We start from the raw sequence: 20,649 nt of genomic DNA on the forward strand, positions 1-20,649 counted from the left end.
AAGGGTTCGAGTTCAATGTACATTCCGAGAAGGTGTTAGGCCCTCGGAATGTCCGCTAACTTGCGATTGACCGGCGATTTGACTAAAATGACTTTTCAAATAAACTTTCTAAATTTTGATTAAATAAAGGAAATTCATTTTTTATTTACTTACTTATTTTTATTTATTTATTTATAATTATCTTAGGGAAATAGGACTAAGGGGGGTTTTCCTAAAGGGAAATAAATTAAGTGTTGACAAGACTAATAAAAACAATAAAACTAAGTATAAAATATAAATACTTTGATTTGAATATGATAAAAAAAATGAAATGGCTATCTATGGGAATTTAATTAAATTATACCATAAGATAAACAAAGGTTAGTCAAACACAATATCAAATAACAATTCATTGGGCTTTTGGGGCCACTTCCGTCCCTGTATCAGTCATATACCATTTCTACATATCATTGTATATCAGTTGTTTTTCCTGTATATCAGATGTATACCTCTTGTATACTGGCTGTATACAGTTGTATACGATCACCTTTTGGCCTCTGAAACCTGTAATTCAATTTTGGTTCTAGAATTTCTGCATTTTTCCTTGTATATCAGTGTATACAGTAGTCGTATACCAGTGTATACTGCTGTATACAGCAGGTATACAACCCATTTGGAGCTTTTTCCGAGACTTGCCGTATGTCTCCAACCTGTACATCTACCCCAATGGCCTGGCTGACTCAAGAGAAAGAAAAGGGAGCCTTTATGGCTCAACTCGGAAATGCAAAGAGGAGATGTCCACCATGGACTCGATCCGAGGGAAATCATGCAAAGAAGACAAGATGATGACAATTAGGACATGAAGAAAGATCATAACAACTTATAAACACAATAAAAAGGTGTAAACATGAAGACGAGACACGAATTCCAGATTAGACATGATATAATTTTAGATGACCAACTATTGTTGCAACTCGGCTCCAAGTTTCTAGGCATAATCGATAAAAATTTAATTGAAGTGCCAACAAAACCACACCAAAACAGTGATCAAGCTTACTAAGTATCTGCTAATGCGAATTTGTCACACAAAAAAATATAACTCAAGTAAAGAGATCAAACATAAATCCATAAATATCCAACTCATTCCTAAAACAAACTATTATGACAGAATCCAAGCTATCAAAACAGATTAATACAAAGTTTAGTCAAGTAAGATGAACTCAACAAGGTGTCTTCACACATCATTTGCCAAAAAAACTTCCACAATGAAAACTAATGCAAACCCAACAGTAATAATACAAAATAAAATAAATCTCATACCAAAGCTAAAAGAAAATTAAAAAAAATGCATACTGTGCACCTCAAGTTGCTGAATAACATGTACCTTAGAAATTCAAAACATTTCTATGAAAATCTTTTTAGTACAAGCAATAGATAAATATATGTATCAATATGAGATGCCGAGAAGTTAAATTTTTTAGACTATTACAATATTGTTAACTCAAAGAAATCAAAAATCGATGCACCTTTATCGAGCATGATCTCCAAATAACCCATACACCAAACTCAAGCAGTGAATACAACAAACAACGTGAAGAGGTGTAACAAATCACTAATTATAACACTTGAAATCTGGAAGGAAATTGCTACTAAAAAAAATGGCAAAAGAGAACACACATCATCAGGAAAGAAAGAACGAAAAGCAAGAACAAGAATATTACCTTTTCTTGAGCAGCAAAACCGAGACAAAACGAGCAGGGAGTGGCGACTTTACTACAAATGGGATCTCGTCGGAAACTCGAATTCCAAACAGAAGATTCAGAAACTCAGTGATATAAACACTATCGTTCTAACTTTTGCTTTGATTTTTCTTGCCTATGCTTGATGAATTTCAGTTTCTTTTTGTATTTTTTTTTCACTATTTTCTACCAACAAATTTTTCCACACCCAAAATAATGAAGAAGATAGGGTTTAAATAGATGAGAATGGGGGCTGGTTTGAGGGAAAACAGGTAGATTTTAGGATAGAATTCAAAATTTGAAATTCGAATTCCTCAAGAGATAAGGTTCCCACAGCTGAAAATTGTACTATTCTTAACGGAAAAACGATTTGGAACCATTGATTCTCCACCAAGGACGAGGAAGGCATTGAGATGCAAACACCTGAATCTTTTTTCTAGAATATTCCCGTACGAAGAAGACACGTCGAGAGGAGAGAGGTAGAGGGACGCGAGAGCTGGGTCGGCTCGCGTTCTTTGCTGGAGTTGCGATTTAATTTTCTGCGTTTGGTCGCTTCTGGGGAAGAGTGCAGGGTCGGGTTAGGTATGTATTAGAGCACTGCTGGTTGTTTTTTGTATTGTTGTATTGTTGGAAGAATTGGGTTTGGGCTGGGAATATTAAATGGAAAAATAACTAGAATACACAACCTTAGTTAATGTATTCACAATAACTCCCTACTATTTAAAAAAAATTCAAAAATTCCTATTTTCCCAAAAACTAAACTATAGTAGATACATTATTATTAAAAGTTTCAAACCATTAGTTACCACCCCTAAATTTACTCTCCTCTAATTTCTCCCACTTTACTGTTCACGAACACTTCCCTTCCAAAAAATTCTCCTCTATCTTCTCAACAAATTCATATTCCGAGTTTGAATTTCAAACTATTTCACACTCCATTCAACCAATTTCAGAATTTGAAATAGGTAGTCTCTTCATCTTCAACTTTTTATTTTCGTTTTTTTTTATTTTCTAATAATTCATGGATCATCCGTCTTTTAGTTTGGGGATTACCCAAATAGTCAAAAACTAAAAAGGAGGCACATGCAACAACGCCCAAGAAAAGGGGTAGAAAGGTCGCCCCTGCCATATCCAGATCTGCACTACCAATGGTATGTATTTTAATTTTTTTTCTTTTTTTGTAATTTTTTGTATTAACATGTAATGAGTTTTGTGTAATAGTAGATACATTATTGTTGATTAAAAATTATTATGTATATTGATTAAATTCTTCATTTGTTACACAAAACCCTAATTTTTGATATATTTGTTTATTTATTACGACTAATGTATCAAAAAGTTAAAATTCAAATAATGAGATAGAACTGTTGATAGTTATTATTAATTTATCAAATGGTTGTTTTGTGTGTCATTTATTCATTTTACCAGAAAAGGCATTATTGGTCATTTTTTTGTTCTCAAAAGTGTATGAAAGTTTAAAGTTCAAATTAGAGGATTACATGTATGTTCCAGAACAACATAATGTTTCATAATTTGGCTTATTGTTTCTATTAAGTATCAAGTTGACTAATTCATAATCTGTAGTTAGTATTATGTATCAAGTACAATTTTACATTTTTTTGTAACATTTGAAAGCTTATTGTTTCTATTAAGTATCAAGTTGACTAATTCATAATCTGTAGTTAGTATTATGTATCAAGTACAATTTTACATTCTTATGTATCATCTGAAAGCGTATTGTTTCTATTAAGTATCAACATCATATTTATAATATGTAGTTATAATTATGTTTCAAGTGCAATTTTACCTTCCTATGTATCATCTGAAAGCTTATTGTTTCTATTAAGTATCAACATCATATTTATAATCTGTAGTTAGAATTACGTATCAAGTACACTTTTACATTCTTAGGTATCATCTGTAAGCTTATTGTTTCTATTAAGTATTAACATCATTATGTTAATCTTTTTTTTTTCTAGTGATTGCGAAATGTTTGTAGCTGCATTTGCTGAATTCTTGAGTGACGAAATCAACCTATCATATGATAGCTTTCGAAGTGATTATCTTCGCAAAAAAATATGCAACGCTGTTATGGAAGTATGGTCTCGACAAGGCCAATGCTGGATATGTTAGCGACAATGATGACCCTCCAAGCCTGAAGAGTGTCTTAAACCCAGTAGCAGAAAATGAACTTGTTAATGTAGGCTAGTTAGTTTTCTATGTTCCTGTTCACAGACATATGCAATGCTTTTTGTTTTTTAAGATATATTAATTAGTGTTTTGGAGTATTTATTGCCCTTATAATAATATAGTTTTGATTTTGGAAGAGTTTTGAGGTTTAAAAATGTTTATTTTCGCTTTTAATTTGATATTTAGTTCAGTTAGGACTTTAGAAATTATGTATCTGATACGTGTGATAATAATGATATTTTTGTATCTGATAAGTATAATAATAATTACATTAATGAAATTTTGTGACTGAAAAATTATGCATCACGTTTCTGAAGCTTTTTTTGGACGAACATAGATAAACAATTCAAAATTTGTATTTTCTAATTATTTTAGTGTTTCATATAGACTGAAGCTAAATGTTTGAAACAAATAAATTTAGCCATATTTTGAGGGACTTAATAACGGTAGCATATTTGGGGGGATGTAATTAAATTTTCAGTTTCTAATCTCTTACCTCACGCAACAAACTGATAATCATACATCAAATATAATGTATCACATGGCGTAATGATGTATCCGATACTTATTAAAAAGATGGGATTTTTGTAATTTGTGAAAGAGTAGGGATAGGAGGTAATTTCTGTTTTACACTATGTGGTTTGCATAATTTTTACTTATTAAATTGGGTCTGCTGGGCAGCTGAAAAGAGGCAAGAAAGGCCCAGGATTTGGTCCTTTAAATGGTCCAATAAGGAGTGAAAACATTGGTCATAGATAGGTTAGATTTTGGAGTTTAAAAAATAGCTAAATTGAGTTAAATTAACAAATTCGGCTAAACCCTAAATAAGACGAATTAATATAAATTAATCAATGAGCTTCTTAATGTTAATGAAATAAAATGATTAACTTAACTATAATCTAAATAAATTAAAGTATAAACTATTATATAACTAAATTAACTAACCAAATATTTAACAAAATCTTTTTGAGACGTTTTTCGAATATTCATAAACTATACTAATTATATATAAATTTATATAAAACATATATATTATATAAAAATTATAAAAAGTGATAAAAATAACTTGAAAAATATTTTGAATTTTAAAAAGTCAATTATTTCAAATCGTTTGAAATTTAAGAAGCTCGGTGACTAATTCGTATCTTGGAGGTCCAAAATTGGGTGTCAACACTAGTCTTTAGGCATGTAGAGTTGTTGGTAGACTTAGTGCCTAGTTAATAGGAAGATTCTGTTTTTCAGTTACTGCATTATTTACTGCAGTTTGTTAGGAGTTCCTTCTATTTAAATATTTGTTCTTTCAACTTAATAAAATATCTCTTTTTCTTCTTCTGTCGTATGTTTTTCTTTAGCTGTTAACACCAACAAATTGGTATCAGAGCCCTCTTCTTAAGGGACTTCTGAGTGTAGTCTGAGTGAACCATAAAAAAGTCCCTACATGTTGCCCTGAAAAGCCATCAGAACACATGGATTCAGAACACTCTTCTGGTTCTTATGCTATTTCTCCACCAGTGTTTGATGGAGAGAACTACCAGGTATGGGCTATCAAGATGCAAACTCATATGGAGGCATGTGATCTCTGGGAAGCAGTAGAGGAGGATTACGAAATTCCTATTTTACCAAGCAATCCAACAATGCCCCAGATCAAGCTTCACAAGGAAAGTATTACCTAAACCAACAGGTTTTTCACTTCCTATTGGGCCGATACATGTCCTAAATTTGTGCCGCAAACCATCATGGCTTGTGAACCTTAACCATATTACAAGTCCTTGCAAAGTTTCAAGGCATTTGTCAGTATGAAGAGTGAAGGGACCATTCAACGTTAATTTCCATAAAATGAAAGGAGTAATAATGTCAAAAACAACACAAACAGTAAACCCCCTGAATGTGGGTATGAACCAATTTTTGGGGAGGGCCACTGAGGATGATTCAGTCCCCCAGTTCTTGTATGTAAACCACTCGGGAATCTCCACACCAGGGACATACATACTAAATGTGACATTCATGTATAGTGCCTGCATGCACCGTGAAGAGAATGTTATTTGTCAAGATTCATATGTGACCTTAGCTAATTGGAGTACAAATACAAAAGGCCCTCCAGTTATATAAAAAGAAGTTCATTTATATTTTCATGTGGGTATAGTAGAGTTGTACTTACCTTGTGCATCTGCTTCAACAATGAATCAACCATGGACACGTGTTGTTTATTTTTTACAAGTTGATGACATTTTGTGAATGAAACTTCATGCAACATTGGATATTTGGTTAGCTGATCAATACTCATCAAAGATGTGCATTCATCAGCATATATCCCTTTTATACTTGGAGGAAGTTCCGGTAAACTCTCAAGCATCCTACAACCAGCCAATGCAAGGGCTCTAAGTTGAGTGAGACAACTTGAGCTAATCGAGACCGTCCAGTCAATCCCTCCAAAGACGGTAAGAACCCAAGATTAATTAAAATGCCTCCATCTGAAATGTTGCAGTCACTAAGATCCAACATGATCAATGAACAAAGACCCGACAAATTCTGAAATTTTACACCCATAGACTTCTGGCCATGACTTGAGCTACTTACTTGTGAACTTAAAGCATTACATCCACGGAGAGATAAGTGCTTAAGGTTTTTAAGAAGAGACATAGAGGATGGAATTGTTTGGATGGCTGTGTGAGTGCAGTGGTGCTCCTCTAAACCAACTAAAAGTCCCAAATCATCTGGTAAATTTTTGAGTTTTGAGCATCCAGACACATTGAGTGTTTTCAAACATTTCAACCTAAAAATACTGCTAAGTAGACTCTCAAGATGCTTGCAGTAACTTAGATTTATAACACCAACTCCTGAAAGGTTCTCAACTGATGCAGGTAGTTCACTCAAAGCAGTCGCACCCAAATACAATTCTGCTAAACAATTCATTTTCTCTTCTATTTCTGGGAATGTTCTTAACTTTGAGCACACTGAAAGAACGAGAATTTCAAGCTTTTCCAATCAAATTCTCTTTGGTAGGGTCTTCAAATTTCTGCAATTCTTCAGATTCATAGAGACTAGGTTTCCAAGATCTCCAATAGAAAAATTGATTTCTACCAAACTTGTGCATTCTTCAAGAACCTGCCTTTCAAGATTAGGCGTAACTGAAAAATCTGGCATCCTTATTAGCTTCTGTGAATGGCTAAGGTTCATGTACTTCAGTTTTCCTATATCCTTTGAGGTTTTCCAAAGTTGTATGATGTGGCTTTTTTTCAATTTCAAACTAACAAGTTGGTCTCCCTTAAAGCTATTTGGCAGACTTTTTGAAGGATATCCATGCCAATCAAGCCACCTCAACTCATCAGGAAGAAATTCAGGTCCCTGGAAAACATATGCATTCCGGAATTTGAGAAACCTCAGACTGGTCATCTGCGTGAAGGCCTTGCCACCAAAATTAACTTCTTCTTCATTAGTCAGGTGCAGTGATTATTAGGAACTAAGTGTAAAATTATTCATTGATTTCATAAAGTGGACAAGTATTGTTGGACATCCAAAAATAGTATAGTGGACAACTATTGTTGAACGGAGGGAGTAACTAACCAATTATGTAGATTTATTAAATCTAAAAATCAAATCAAACCAACATATAGTCTTTTTTTTTATTTTTTATTTTAGTCTGTTCTTTAGGTTTTCTGAATATTTTTTTAATCAAAAAGGTCATAAAAAATTCACGTGTGAAAAAGTTAAGGGGTATATCAGACACATTTAGCTAAATTATAATTATTTTTTTCACTACTTCTGTTAAACCAAAAAGATATATTTGGGTCATTTATATAAGACATAATACATAAATGTGCCTTTTAACTCGACCTCATTTTACATTAATATATATATATATCTTCCTTTTCCTTGTTGGTACAGGTAGGGATGACAATGGGACGGGGCAAGACAAGGTTTTAATGGGGAAGAGCAACCTTATATAAGGTTTTGCCTCTTCCTTTTGGAATTGAGTTAAGCCCATAAGTGCATGTATAAGTACCCTTTATTTAATTTACTTATATGAGTCATTTAAACTGGAAATTTGGTAGAAAATATTAGTTGAATAATATGTATATTGTATTATAAAATATAATATGACAATAAGTCAACATCAATGTATTTTGTGTGAACATGAAACACCATATAAAAAATAAATTCATAATTCAAATCAAGCCTTCTCAAATTCAAGTGCACCTAGATATCACCATCTCGACTTCTTCTTCCCCATGCAGTCCATCTACCATTTTTGGATCTATGTTTTTTATCTTTTAGTTTGTTGTTGCATCTCAAAATCCATAGACTTCTCAAAGGAAGATTATGATAGATAATGTAAGTGAAGAAACTAACATAAATTAGTGTATTTTTATTGAAAAAAAAGATTAATAATACACTAAGCAGTGAATTCTTACAAGGAAGAAGCATGTAGTGTTCTATCTTCTCACTTGAAATAGGGATATTACTGACCAAAGGTTAAAATCTATAGAGCATTACTGGACTGTTGAGTTAATTCCTGCAAAAAAAATAGAAAGTAGTGAAAATTGTGCCTTATGCAGTGTAATATAATATTGGAAATAAACCATCTCCATGCCATCTTTTGCCAACGTCTTCTGTTCTATAGTTCAAAGTACACTTCTTGTGCCTTTAACTCACCCAACCTTAAATTGCCAAATTTAAGAGCATATATATAATTTGATATGGTTGAAATAATACAACAAATGTGGGGTGATTGAAGAGATTTAAGGTGTTTTAGATATTTGTAGAATTTAGTATAGCCATTTAAAGTGCAAGTTGAAATTGATTGACAATGGACCTATTTGAATGACTTGATTATTGCATATATGGAAAATGATTGTCCAAACCTGTAAATTTGAGTGTCACGCCCCGAGCCTACACCCTGGGTGGGACCAGCACCCGGAGACCATTGCTGGCCCCAAGCGAACCCTTGGCCTGACTTTCTTAACTCAGCGGAAACCTAACTCAACAGTACAACTCCATGCAAAATGCAAGGTTACAAAACGACTTAACTTAAAAAAAATCTGGCCACAAAGGCAACTCGAATCTCAAAATAGAATATTTACATATATACAAAGATGAGAGACTCAACATTAACTGACTAACTATCTATGAAGCCTCTAAAATACTGAGATAGATGTTGGGCCAGACCCCGCAACACCCTAATAAAACAAAACTAAGAACACAAAATAATTGAGTCCTCCGGAATGCAAGGAGGCTCACCACTGACTCTGGAGTGCTCAGCTGGATCAACGGGTTACTGGATACTGATCCTGGGTACCTACGTCTGCATCATAATAAGATGCAGACCAACTGACATCAGTATATGGAATGTACGAGTATGCGAGCTGGAAAGCTAAACCACAACTTAAGCTTGAAAGGAATACAAGAGAACACTTACCTTGGCCCTGTACGACTCAAGAATAACTGAACTCAATATATATAAGGCAATAAGACACATGCGATATATAAAGCTTTTAAAACATCGAAAAGAACTTAGTTCGTTAATGATTAAAGCAATAACAACTCAACTTTACTTATATAAAAGTAATGTAACTTTAGTGGGAGATTCTTTAACCGACAACCACCACTATGAGCCCTAGTGGTGGTACAACATTTTACCTCACGTTGCCCAAGGACCATCCTATACCTGGCCGTGATATAGGAAGCTATCTTTACTAAGTTGATTCACTAGCCTAACTTACGGGATCATCTAAAAAGTATGACCCGTTAAATCCCATGTTGGCCGCATGGTTCTTATGGAGAGTTGAGTTAATATGAACTTGTGTCCCCATCTCGGTGCTCAAGACTACTCCCAAAAATATACTTTAGCTCATAAGTGTTTTAAACACATCTTTCTTTAGCTTGAGATAATTACTCAAAATCTAGCCCAAAGGCTCTCTTGGAATCGATGTTCCTTTCTTACTCAAATGTAAAAACATTTAGAAACTTCTTTGGGAAATACATAGTTCCTTAATAACTTTTGAGAAATGGACTCGACTTTATGCTCTTGACTTAACTTGAGACTTGAACCTTAAAAACGAAATGAAAACGTTCAATAAAGGCTCTTGAACAACTTTGAAAACTTGCTTTGACTCACTTAACTTCTAAGCTTGGCTCTAACTTCAATTGACTTCGATCCTAACTTGCCTTGAATTGGACTATGGATTCAAGGTATATGATCACATGTTTATGGATGAGTTCGGGATATCTAAATGTATCTTAGAGTGTTGAAAACAACTATAAAGCATAGGTACAATACCAAGGAACATGCATGAGAAAGTGTGAAAAGAATGGGGGAACTTGGTTTCCTTGGCGCTCTGCAAGGCGCGGGGCGCCAGCTCTTGAAGCTCAGAAGGACTGCTGGGGCGCACTGCTAGGCGTGGCACCCCATAGGGAAAACTTCAGAGCCCCTGCTGGGGCGCGCTGGCTGGCGCGATGCCCCAACCCCTTTTTCCCCGAAATTCGACTTTCCTCTCTTGTTTCTCCAACTCTAAACCTTCTAAACTTCAAAGGTTCCAACACCAAACACTTAGAATCATAAACCCCTCAACATACAATAGATTTCAACTCAAAAACACAACCAGAAACATGTCCCAAATCAACAAGGAACTTCAACAACACAATCAACAACACAACCCAACAACTTCAACAACATAATCAATCTTTTCTCGAAAATAAAACGAGTTTGGTGTGTGGGGGAAAGGATCAACCCAACACTATGAACCCACATACCTAGTAGGGATCACCCCCGACGATATCCACGACGATCTTTGACGGAAACTTGCTTGATCTCCTCTTTCTTCTCTTCTTCTCCTCTTCTTCTCCTCTTCACTCAAAACCCTCACTCTCACTCTTTTAAAATGGGAAAAACTGATCTTAAAATTAGTCCAACACTTAAATATAACCAAAAGAATTGATTAGGGAAAAGACCAAAATGCCCTTAAAATTTCCGGACGGATTTCCCTGCCAACTGCCCAACTTCCAACGGGCACAACTCACTCATACGAACTCAGAATCGAGCAAACTCGGCGGCGTTGGAAAGATCGTTCCACGAGCTTCGCAAAAATAACTGGAACTACACCTAACTCATCCTGAGATAGGAGTTATAACTGTTCAAAGTTGGCCAAAAGTCATCTTTTTCCATACTTAGCCAAATTTCCAGATTCTGAATTTTTTTCAAAAATGACTATTTTCAATTTCAAGCTTCTTCATAGTTATTTCAAATTGTCGGACGTTACATTGAGCATCTAAATATAGTTAGTAGGTAGACTGTATAATAAATTAAAACTTAAAGCTAGTAGATGCAACTTATAGTAATTCAAAAGGTCATAGCCACTGAATTTTAACATTTTCGTCGAGCAAGAAAAAAAAAATAGCAATAAAAAGTTTTGAAATATGTTCATCCAAATCAATAAATAAAAATTGTGACATAAATATTTTTCATACGATCTCTAGATAAATGAAGTATGATCCTTACCTATATGCTGCAAATGTTGCTGGCTGACCAAGCAAACCAAATCAAAAGAGCAATGATTGCTTCATGCAAAAAAATTTAGTGCACAGCTTACAAAAAAATATGAAAAAGGCTAAAGTCAAGTGAGAATCGTCTATGAATATAACATTAATAGTAATGTCAAGAGCTTAGGCATTTTTATATAAATTCTATAAAAAGAATATTTTTTCACCATTAATCCAGGGAATTTGAAAAGACAAAAAATGAATGATATTATCATATGAATGAATTAATGAATAAATTAATATCAACCCTTCCTCTTCTTTTAGTTTTAAACCGGTAGTAATTACAATGACAACATTGTCTTTTCATATGATGAAAATATCATTAGTATTAATTAGTATGCTACGGTCAGTTTATTGTTTAATAATTAATATTTAATTAATTATACATTTTATGAAGAGATTTTTGGACTATTATTATTAATTTATTATTATATACATGTAAATTATAGATGATAAATATGTATTAAATTAGATATTTTAATTAGGAATTAATCTACGGAAGTGCAAAAGTCATTAACATATTAATTAAAATGATACAATTTAACATTTAAATTAAATAATTAAATGTTTTATAATATTTTAATTTATAATTGGGGTAAAATCGTAATTCAACTTTTAAGTTTTTTTGTTCTCACTTATAGTAATACTAGTTCCTGGGAACGTGCATTGCACGTTTGTCCCATACAATTATTATAAAGTTGAATTATCATATAGAAAATGTTGAAATTAAAAATATTAGTTTTACCAATTTATATTTTATTCATTAAATAAAATTCATAATAATCGAATAGTGCATTGACCATCAAGAAAGAAATATGGAAAACTAATTAAGATACTATAGCCTCTAATAATATGAATATATCTATATATGACTTAGTCACGACCCAAAAATGGACATGAGGGCACTCGTCTTATCCCACCAAGACAAGTTAGCCTAAAACTCCACCATTATAATAAAATGCAAAAAAATTTATAATTAACTCAAAAATACCCAAAATCTGATTGTCACGTGTACATGCCTATATAGTATTACAATTGATTCAAAAGAAAAACACAAGTCTCAAATGACCTTGTTTCTAGAATAGAACGAGATCATAAATAGGAGTAAGAAGGTCTATTGAGATTACAAATAGCTACCTCACAAATCTCCAAGAAGCCTCGAAAAATAAGAGAATGGAAAGTATCACAAAATCCAGGCTCGTAACCTACAAAAAAATTTGTAAAAGCAAGGGGTGAGTACCAAACGACACGATACTCAGCAAGTAAACCTCTAAACACAAGCTAAGGGGATAGAATACGGGTACTCCTTACACCCTAACCAAACCTCCACAACTACAACCTGCATAAACCAGCCCAACCTAACAGTTCACAGTTTATATAACACCCAACTCAACAACAATCACGTTAACAAATTACATATCCTCAACAACAAACTCAATATTCATCGATCACAACATTCACAAAAAGGCACTCACAAATATCAACAACACACAAGATCAAGTTCATCAAATAGAGGTAATCAAACATCAAGTACTTTCCAACCACTAATAAATCACATAATCATCAAGAATGAAGGATGTCATGCGATGCAATGCAATATGACACCATGAAATGATATGCCTCAGAATACCAAGTACTCTCTCAACCGTATATACATGATACTCCTCGGAAATACATCGAGAGTTCATGACCCATGGGGGACTCGCGGGTCCATATACCGATACGGACGATCTCCACGTGTCTGTGCGGACGATCTCAACACACTATTATAAATCAAACAAATTTCGCACAGACGATCTCCACGTGCCCAAATTATAATCTTAACATCTCACCATCCCAGCATGGACGATCTCTACGTGCCCAACTTATACTCAATCTCATGTCAGTGCATGTATAGAATATGATTTCAATAAAAGGGATGATGCAACCCAATTAAATATCAATATGATATGTAATCACCTCAGTTATCACCAGTATACGGGTTCAATAAAGAACACAATCACACATAATAAATCAAGTCAACAATATATCAACTAATGCCCATATGCTTTGACATTCTCGGATTACAATCCGCATTCTATAGTAATAAATTTTCCCTTTATAACACTGGTACTCGTACCAATGCCCGTCACCAACAATTCTCAACACATCACACATAAATAATTAATCACATTGCCTTTTATTACCCCTTTTTCATTATTAGAATTAATCAATGTGGACAAGTCAACCCATCACCAAGTCTCATTACCCCCAAACACATTACAAGGAAATACACGAATTCCATACACTTAACAAGGGTTTAGAAATCCACTTGCCTCAATCAATCAAGAATTCACTCCGGTACTTGAGCCTTCCCTTTTTTGTTGAACTTCCAATTCAAAGCAATCTATTCACATTAATAATCACAATAAGATTTTGAAACTAAAAACACCCACATTACTTTCTGTCTAGACTAGACCCAAAAATTCACTCAAATCTATAATCAAATTCCTAATCTTGATGCCAATAACATGTCAACTCTTCAATTTTCTCCAAATTTCAAGTCTAGGATTAAGTTCCAATTTCTCCATATATCATCAACCTAATGGTATTCATATAATTTTATACCATTATATTTAATTACTTATTTCAATATAGCAAAACTTTAATTATAATATAATAAGTATACGGATAAAGAACAAAATATCAAAGACGAATAATGTTTGTGAATCCTCAATTCATTCGCTGGAAGTTACAACATGAAATCATCAATTCACCACCAATATTCCTTCCAAATCATTTAGGCCATTATTACCTAATCATTAGACTAAGGTCTTGCCAATCATTATTAACCAATATTTAACTATTAAAAATTGAATCCTATCTAATAATATACACAGCAACAACAATTTCCTGCCATCCCACTATCATATTACTTCGTTAATGTCAATGCAATATGTTTGTTCTCTCGCCTAAGCCTTTAATTGTGAAATCACTAGATTTGGAGATACACTTCTCACCTGAATGCTCTTGTCGATGGCGCAGGTGAGTATTCCAACCCTTTCTATTTCTTTTGCTCGGCTGCGCGAGCGAACTGCTGTTGTTCACAACAGCCAGCAACATTTACCCTTTTATTTCTTTTTTTCTTTTATTATTTATTTATTTATTTATTTTCCTTTTTTATTGTTATTAGCAACAAAATAATCTTTTATTAAATCTGAAAATCCAAAAAGAGCAAGAAAAAGTTAAATGATTTTCTTGACCACATAAACTATTGAATAAAAAAGCCATCTAAACTGGTAAAGATAAAACTATGATACAAAATATCATTCTAATTAGGATCAAAACAAAAAATAGTACCTGAAAATTGTCTAATGATTCACATCAACAGGAGGCAATTGGTAAAGAAAAAATACTTTTCCATGATACATATATATAGCTAAAGATTTATAGGATAAGATGAAAAAGTGAAGAGTTGTTTAAGTTGATTTTCAGAAGTTAGTGATCTTGGACATGGGGAGAGGAAAGGTTGATTGTTTTTACTAATAATTCAATACATTTAATTACACTAATTATAGAGAAAGGATAACAAATTTAATCCATTTAACCACACTAATTATAGAGAAAGAATAAAGAATAAAGGATAAATGCTTTAATTATCTAATATTTTTTTATAAAACGCTTTATCTAATTAACAAATTTAATCCATTTAAACATAACCGTTCTTAAATGAATTAGATAAAGCGTTTTTATAAAAAAAAAAAAAAAGTAATTCCTAACAACTTTTTATGAAATAATTTCTAACAATTTTCTATGAAATATTTTTGTCTTTCAAAGTTTGACTTTACACCTTCTTATTTTTAGTATTTAGTATAATATAATATAATTATTACTTAGTATTTAAATAATTAGATATGAGTAGAAAAACGATGGTATAAAAAATTAAATATCCCAAGGAATTTGAACCATTGGGTCTAGATGCATGAATTTAAATATAATATTTAATTTAGTTTAGGGATAAAATAAGGGCAGAATGGTAATTCAACTTTTAAGTTAGGAGCTTCCCACTTATAATAATATTAGTTCCTGGGAACGTGCGTTGCACATTTGTCCCATACAATTATTATAAAGTTGAATTATCATATAGAAAATGTTAAAATTAAAAATATTAGTTTTACCAATTTATAGTTTATTCATTAAATAAAATTCATAATAATCGAATTGTGCTTTGACCATCAAGCAAGAACTATGGAAAACTAATTAAGCTATTATAGCCTCTAATAATATGAATATATCTATATATGACTTATCCTTAATTACGCTCTCATATCAATAAGTACACAAATATGTAGGTACTTAAAGAAACCATATCAGTATGGAAAGGATAAAAGAAAGAAAATATTATAAAAGTACATTTAAAAACGAATATAAAAGTCATAAATTAGAAAATTCAGCACTAATAAAAATAGACTTATAACATTCATAATTTCATAGAAGATTAAATTAAAGAAGTATAAATCGGTAAAGAATACAAAAAATTAAACAGATAAGAACAAATACAACATTCATATCCTTCTTAAGACTTTAATTATAACAATATATACATATATATAGTAAAAATAAATACAAAAGGAGTAGAGTTCTTGATGATACCTTCTCCCATAACCAATCAAAATTCAAAAGCCTTGATAATGATCCAAGTGCCTCACTCCTTATGAATGGTACATAGCATATAAATTTTAAAATAATTGAAAATCCGAAAAGAGCAAGAAAAAGTTAAATGATTTTCTTGACCACATAGATATGCCCGTCACTTGGACTTCCTAAATACTATTAGTTTAAAGTTTATATTTATTAGCAAAAATTTTACAAATCTAAAATACTAAAAAGAAATTCTAAAGGTTGAATAATTGTGGAATATGAAAGCAATTCCACCACATTGAATTGAATGAACTAATGAGTGAGAATGTATCTGTTTTCTATTGTTTCATTTTAATGAAATATTATTAATAGATAGGTAAATTTACTTTTTAATACCAATAATTAAAGGATTAGTGTTTAATTAAATACTTAAACGACTATTCAACCTATAAAGGATAATTTGATACTTCAACTTTTAATATTTTTTGTTCTCAATTTTAGTAGATATATTTCCAAACGGTTAATACGACAATAACCTGAAAAGAAATATAGCTTATCAATTAAAAATTAAAATGACATAGAAAAAGAGAAGTAAACACAAGAATAAGGAAAATATGACAAAATAAGAGTATAATAATTGTTCCACAAAAATTCAAATAATTATAAACAGTTGAATAAAAAAGCCATCTAAACTGGTAAAGATAAACCTATGATACAAAATTTAATATCCCAAGGAATTTGAACCATTGTGTCTAGATGCATGAATTTAAATAAAATTATTATTTATTTTTAATTAATTATATATTAATATTTAATTTAGTTTAGGGATAAAATAAGGGCAGAATGGTAATTCAACTTTTATGTTAGGAGCTTCCCACTTATAATAATACTAGTTTTGACGCACGTGCGTTGCACGTGAATATCAAACCATGCATTTCATTAATAATAATGTGAATATTATTAAATTTAAAAATTATGTAAACAATTATAAAATGAATGATAAAGTATAAGTTCCTATGAATAGTGGATGTAAACTTTCTTATGACTACTATTGAAAGTTAGTCACTTTTAAAATATTTTATTTACACATCCCCTTAAATATACTTTCTCCTCCCTCCCCCATAGTGCATTAATTTGTTATTATTGTATTGTTGGAATTCTTACTTTTAATATAATATAATATAAATAAATATTGATGTAAAATATAAAAGATATACTAAATTGGATATTTTTAGTTTGAGTATTAATTATATTAATTATCATTCATGATAGGGAATGTTCAAATTTCATTAAACTTTGAGATTGTCAATGTCTGAAAATCAAACGTGAGTTTTAAGAATAGAAGAATAGAAAACATAAAAAAATCATAGTTTAAAAATGTGAAGAAACCACTTCATATATAGTTAACAAAGGGTAGTGTGAGAATGTGCATATTGTTTCTATCATAAAAGTCACAACCATTTGAAAATGTCACAACTCATCGAAAAAGTCAAAACTCTTCGAAAAAGTCGTAACCATTCAATGTGAAATAGTGTATTCTTTTAATATAATATAATATAACATAAATAAATAAGTAAATATAGAAGATAGCTTGTATGTTCTAAGAAGAAGAAGAACAATGAAAAACTTCAAAAAATTATAGTTTAAAAATTTGAGAAAACCCCTCTTTTTATAGCCAACAAAGGGTAGTGCATAAAAAATTTCTAATTGTTATCAAAAAAGTGTCACAACCCTTTAGGAAAGTCACAACACTTCAAAAAGGTCACAACTCATTGGAAAAGTCATAATTGTTTGGAAATGTCACAACCCTTCAAAAAAGTCACAACTCTTCAGAAAAGTTGCAACCCTTCAAAAAGGTCACAACTCATCAAAAAAGTTATAACTCTTTGGAAATGTCACAACCCTTCAATGTGAGAATGTGAATGTTTTTAACATAATATAACATAATATAAATAAATAAATAAATAAAATAAAATATATTTTTATATAAGATATACTATATTTGGTGTTTTAAGTTGGTGGTATTATAATAATTCATCATTTAAGTTATGTAGTAAATTCTTTTAAGTTAGTATAGAAGATAAAAAAGATAGATATAGATTTGTCTAACTTAAATTTGATATGAAATTTTAACTAATAAAGAAGAGTTTTAATTGAAGGATATGCATAATATATAAAAATGTGTTTTAACTTTGTGGTCTTAAAGATGCACCCCCAACAACCAAGAAAAAAGTACATTCATATTAAACTGAATATAAATAAGTACAACAAATAAATTTGAAACGGAAAAGTACTTATTTAATCTAGTTTAGACACTTCAAACATGTTTTTGATCAAATCTTTTTTCTCCAACAGTTTGAGACTTTTCACAGCTTGAACACCAAGTTGTAGTTTGTGCAACAGAGATTCATTGAACTTCTTGTCAAGTAGAAGTTGTTGCAAAAATATATTTATGGTAATGAAAATGAGTACATACTTGGAAAATCTGTTTCTGGCTTAAACATGACAGAAACGGGGAATCTCGTGCTCTTTGATAAAGCCAATCGCACAATTTGGCAGTCTTTCAATCATCCTACGGATTCTTTGCTCCCGGGACAGAGTTTGAAATCTGGCAGGAAGCTCACAGCAAGCGTTTCAGCAACCAATCGGAGTCAAAGTTTGTTTTCTTTAACTATTATCAATGGAAGCTGGGCCACTTACATCGATTCTGATCCACCTCAGTTTTACTATGCTTCTGATCTGGATAGTAGAGCTTATTTCAGTTTTGATGGTCAAACACTTACTCCTCTGCAATACCCTCTTACATCACCAGCTCAATACATGAAGCTTGGGCCTGATGGACATTTACGGGTATATGAATGGGACGAGAGCGCATTTGATTGGAAAGTCATATATGATCTTTTGATGAATATATATCCAGGGAACTGTGGGTACCCAATGGTGTGTGGAAGATATGGGATTTGTACAAGTAATGGGCAATGTAGTTGTCCGCCAGACCGAAATTTCTTCAGGCCATTAGATGAGAGGAAAACAGAAGTTGGATGTTCACAGTTGACATCCATTTACTGCAACTCTTCGCAGTATCATAGTTTCGTAGAGCTCAAGAATACCACATATCTTGCATTTGAGATCAATCATGAACTAATTTCGAGTACATTATGGTTTGAGGGAAAAAAGTAGGAAGATTGCAAAAGGGCCTGTCTAAGAAACTGTTCCTACAAAGCTGTTGTCTTCGGATATGATTCAGATGGGGCAAGAAGTGGGAGATGTTTATTACTGAATGAGGTCTTTTCTCTCATCGACACTGAGAATGGAATGGACAACAGAGTATTTCTTAAGGTGCAGAATTCCTCAAACACTCAGAATCAGTCTCCAACCATTTCTGGAGGGAAAAGATCAAGACCTCACATACTGATAATAGGATCTAGTCTTGCAGTTTTCTTTGGGATAATGTTAAGTATCACAGCTTTCTTTGTTATCTTTAAAAAGAGGACAAAAGATTCCACAAAGGCTGGGGGTTTTCTGGATCTCGAACCAATCTTTCCGGGAATGCTAACTCGGTTCTCTTACAATGAGCTAAGAACAATAACTGAAGATTTCAGCAGAAAGCTCGGGGAAGGAGGATTTGGCTCAGTATATGAAGGAACACTGACTAATGGCACAAAAATAGCTGTAAAGCGTCTGGATGGTCTAGGTCATGTGATGGAATCATTCTTAACAGAAGTAAACATAGTCGATGGGATTCACCACGTCAATCTGGTAAAACTCATTGGATTTTGTGCCGAAAAGACCCAAAGACTTCTGATCTATGAACACATGGTAAATGGATCACTAGATAGGTGGATTTATCATAAAAATGAAGAAAATGGGCTTAGATGGCATGCAAGGCAAAGGATTATAACAGATATTGCCAAAGGATTAGCTTATCTTCATGACGAATGCAGCCAGAAGATAATTCATTTGGACATCAAACCACAAAATATCCTTCTAGATAAAAATTTCAATCCTAAGATATCTGATTTTGGGCTGTCGAAACTGATCGATAAAGATGAAAGCAAAGTTGTAACTAGGATGAGAGGAACACCAGGGTATTTGGCTCCTGAATGGTTGAGGTCAGTTATCACTGAGAAAGTAGACATGTATGCATTTGGAATTGTGCTCTTGGAGCTGTTGTGTGGGAGAAAGAATTTGGATCGGTCCCAAGCTGATGAGGATGTCCATTTGCTAAGTGTTTTCGAAAGAAAATCGGAACAACAGCAGCTTATGGATATTGTTGACAAAAACAACGAGGATATGCAGATCCACAAAGAAGCAGTGACAGAAATGATGAGCATTGCTGCGTGGTGTCTACAGGGTGATTTCACCAAGAGGCCTTCCATGTCATTGGTGGTTAAGGCATTGGAAGGCTTGGTGACTGTTGAAACAAACTTGGATTACGATTTCACAAGCCTACCCGAGGTTGAGGATTGCAACCAACAGAGGGAAGACACTATCAGCTTAATATTGCCTTCAATTTTATCCGGTCCAAGGTGAACAACTAGCTTAAGAGGCTGTAAGTTTTTTTTTCCTTTCCCAAGTCTATGTC

The 20,649-nt window shown here is 32.5% G+C and overlaps 2 pseudogenes; one reads left to right on the forward strand and one right to left on the reverse strand.

Annotated features, from left to right (window-relative positions):
- Positions 1 to 5,263: 5,263 nt before the first annotated feature.
- On the reverse strand, positions 5,264 to 7,352 carry LOC125850159 (disease resistance-like protein DSC1; annotated as a pseudogene).
- Positions 7,353 to 14,459: 7,107 nt separating this feature from the next.
- LOC125850162 (G-type lectin S-receptor-like serine/threonine-protein kinase SD2-5) lies at positions 14,460 to 20,597 on the forward strand (annotated as a pseudogene).
- The last annotated feature ends 52 nt before the right edge of the window (positions 20,598 to 20,649 follow it).

This window comes from Solanum stenotomum, unplaced genomic scaffold (assembly GCF_019186545.1).
Source record: "Solanum stenotomum isolate F172 unplaced genomic scaffold, ASM1918654v1 scaffold14624, whole genome shotgun sequence".
Lineage (NCBI taxonomy): Eukaryota > Viridiplantae > Streptophyta > Magnoliopsida > Solanales > Solanaceae > Solanum > Solanum stenotomum.